We start from the raw sequence: 3,922 nt of genomic DNA on the forward strand, positions 1-3,922 counted from the left end.
ACACAAGCAGTCAGATTTGCAAACTGTGGGTGTGCAGTTTCCTCTACAAACTCCCCCCATTGCACTCAACCTCAGCAGTAACTTGAGGTTCCCCTGTGATGCTAATGTTGAGAACTAGGGTCTACACCTTCTCTAGTAGGTAGGCCAGACCCATTCTCTAGTCTTTCTTTCCTCAACCTGTTTTATTTTCCTAGTCCATAGACTGAGGCACCACACACAATGGGCTAGAATCTGCCTCAAGTAGATCCTTGGGCAAATGCTAGACCTAGGGACTCAGAAGGAGTTTATCAGAGCTATGTCCTCCTTTCTTCTCCTCCTTCCCTTCTTTCTTTCCTCCTTGTTTTTACATCGATATACAGTTAAGAAATAAAAATTGTATCTGTTTATAGTGATCTTAGGCAATTGTGAAGGCCTGTTATCCTCAAAAGGTAGCAGAACCTGAGAAGGAGATGGGAAAAGATTCATGAAGGGAAGAAGAAAACTTACAGGAGACAATGAGACCAGAGATAGGCAGGTTGAAGTCACAGCCCACATTCTTAGTGATCTGTGGATGCTGTCACCAGGTAGCTTAGATGATGACCTACAGGAGACTGTTAGTAGACACTCTGCAGATCTTCTCCTCTTATTCCACTTATTACTGAAGTACCTCAACTTTTAGCTTTCCAGGTAAAGACTACAGTTCCCAGCCTTCTTTGAAACCAGGTGGAATCACAAGTCTAATTTTTGTCCAATGGGATGAAAGCAGGTGTTGCAGGAAGTTCGAGTTGGACATGTAAATGGATGCTGCTTGTCCACCATTTCTTTCCCCTTCTGGCTGCCGGAATGTGATGGTGTCGAGCAATTCCTGACCATGCAGGAGGAGATAGCATCACTGGAATGGTGAAGCAACAGAATGGAAAGAACACAGGTCCTCAGAATATTTCATGAAAAGGATCTGCCCTACTCTCCTGGACTCCTTTACAGCTGAGATTTTCACATGAGAGGAATAAATTTCTGTCTTGTTCAAGTCACTATTATTTCCATTTCCAGGAAGCAAAAAGCAGCCAAATCAATGTCCCATCAAGTATAGGATCAGAAAACAAGTATTGGATCACTTGCTCAAAATAAATGGGGAAATTTTTCAAATGCTGCCAGTGGGAAGAGTTCCTTGTCATTGTTCCTGTGGGAATTTGCTGTCACTAGGAGAAGTCTGGGGCTAGAACTTGGATGGCCTATCATAGGATAACCCAAGTAAGTAGTTATTAGACACGGCTGGAGTAGCAAAAACATTATCACCCTGTGTTGAGAGTCCTGTTTGGGGGAAAGACTGTGAGGAGGGTTCCTGGGTGTGGCTCCTACATATCTCCTCTGTACTCTTCCTCCTGTCTCCCCAAGAAAGTAGCCAGGCTTCTGTTCCCCATTCTACTCACTACTTAGAAGATACTGAAATTTAGCATGGCCCTCTGTACTCTTTTATTTCCCACAAATTGACACTTGGAGTTAAAAAGGCTCAATCAGTCAGACACATTTTAGTTAAGACAATTATGTCCCAGATATTGGTGTCTCCATCAAGAGGGATGAGATGTCTACTTCTCTCCTTTTCTGTGATGGTAGCAGTCACTGGTGATTAATGCCCAGATCTGTTATTTCATTAAGATTTCAAATATTGACACGGTGACAGTGGACTACTTCTATGAAGAGTTCTCTCTCTCACCAATTAGTTAGTTACACTGAGGCAACTTGGCTCTTGTGTACTTTGACATGCTCTAAGCAGTCTATGATAATTCTGTGCTTTCTGGGTTGATAAGATATTCCAGGCTTCCTCTGTAGGATTCCTGCCTCGTACCCGGCAGCATCATTCTGTCTAAGATGACTTGAGTTGTCATCACTTGAAATGGCTAGAGCTGAAGGGGCTCCCTGTTACCAGCTGGGTCACTGCTTATAGGCCTTGTTATGGAAAAGAGTAGAAAACACCCTACTATATATAATTTTTTAAAATAAATTCTGTCATAACTTATTTTGTGTGTATTACTGGGGATTGAATCTAGGGCATTGTACCTGCTAGGCAAGTGCTCTACCACTTGGGTTATGTCCCCTAACCTTTTTCTTTTTCTTTGGTTTTGAGATAGGGTCTAACTTGTCTGGGCTGAACTCGTGATCCTCTTGGATCCACCTCCCAATTAGCTGGAATTATAGGTGTGAGCCACAATTCATGGCTTCATTGTAAATTCATAGTGTACTTGCAGCTCTGTTTCAGACTTTTACTTCTTTGATTCTTTCTCTGCTGGTGAAATCCTGCTTTCCAACCATACCAACCTAAATATTTCTTTGTTTTTTCTCACAGTACACATGGAACAGTCTCAGACTAACAATTTCAGCACTACCATCAGCAATATGATGACTGAAAATGCTTAAGACTTATTTTGCAGTGTCTTGGATCTTTATGGTATGTCTTACTAGGGATGGAGCATCAGCTGTTTGGAATAATTCCTCTTTGTGTTTTTGTGGCACTAAGTCAATACACAGACTCTCTTTAAGAATTAAAAAGGTTTTTAGAGTTTCCTTTAAAATTTTTGTTGTTGCTTGAGACAGACTCTCACTATGTAACCCAGGCTGGCCTTGAACTTGTGACCCTCCTGCCTCAGTTTCCTGAGTGCTGTGACTATAGGTGTGTACTACCACACTTGGCAGCTTTAAAATTTTTAACCTTGTTTTATAATGACATCAAATCTAAAAAAAATAAGATATTCAGAGAAACAACTTCTATTTCTGACTCTTCTCCCCCTTCCCTTTTCTTGCATAGGTACTATATTCTGTTCTTTTAGGTATATCCTTCCTTTTTTGTAATTTAAGACAATATGTATAACTATTTGTATTCCTTTCTCCCTTTTAGAAAATGGTCACAGAATATATGTATTCTCTTCTATCTTACTTTACTTGCACTTACTCTATACTAGAGCTTGCTCCTCTTTCCTTTCTGCAGCTGCAAAATTTTCTGCATTTGTACACAGTGTATTTAGCTAGTCTCCTGTAGATTGGCATTTGGGCTGTTTCCAGTCTTTTGCTTTAGCAAACAGTGATGCTGGGTCAAGGGTTAGCACAAATACAGTCTTTCTATGTACTGCCAAATTCTCCTCCACCGCAGTTATGCCCTTCTGCATTCCTGCTGGCAGTAAATGTGGTGTCTTTTTCCTCATAGCCTTGCCAATAGAGTATGTAGTCAAAGTTGGGTTTTCTGTCTAATCTGATAAGTGAGAAATGGTATCTCAGTGTATTTTTTTCTTTTTATTCTCCCAAAGGGTACACTATTTCTGGAGATACTGCTGTACCAGAGTGATTCATGGAGCAGACAGAGAAAGCTGTTATTCTAACTCCCTGCTCTCATCCCATCCATTTAATTTATGGCTCTCAGATAGAAAGCATATCAGATATTAAACTGATACAAACAGATACTACATTTAATCTTAACCCAAAGGTTGAGAAGTATTTCAGTGTACCTTTAATTTGCATTTCTATTCTGAAGGGGAAGGTTGATCGCTTCTCTAAACACGTCTTGTAGCTTTGGGTATGCATTATTTTCTTTTACTATACTTTATTTCTTTTTGGAAAATTTTCAGTATTGCTCTGTATTTTCTCTTTGACCTAAAAGTTATTTCATAAAGGATTTTAAAGTTTCAGGTAGAAAAGAATTGCTACTGGAGAATATCGTTTCAGCTCATGGTTGTCTATTTGGGAGGCAGGAATATTTGGATTCTTTGATTTCCATTTTCTTTTTATAGAAGTTTTGTGCAGATACTGGTCTCTTGTTCATTTTACAAGTATTTTTATAGAGGAGGGTAATTGTCAGGTGTTGTAGATGAAAAGCAACCTCTCAGAGGTACAGTGAAGTATAGTTTCAATAATAAATGGTAGTTTTGGGGAGAGATGTTTTTGATTATATGAG

At 39.7% G+C, this 3,922-nt stretch overlaps 1 non-coding gene across 1 annotated transcript; it reads right to left on the reverse strand.

Moving 5' to 3' along the window:
- Positions 1-3,274: 3,274 nt before the first annotated feature.
- Positions 3,275-3,467, reverse strand: LOC141417605 (U2 spliceosomal RNA). The gene has a single exon (XR_012442262.1). It is a non-coding gene; the product is annotated as a U2 spliceosomal RNA (small nuclear RNA).
- Positions 3,468-3,922: the final 455 nt, after the last annotated feature.

Source organism: Castor canadensis, chromosome 15 (assembly GCF_047511655.1).
Source record: "Castor canadensis chromosome 15, mCasCan1.hap1v2, whole genome shotgun sequence".
Lineage (NCBI taxonomy): Eukaryota > Metazoa > Chordata > Mammalia > Rodentia > Castoridae > Castor > Castor canadensis.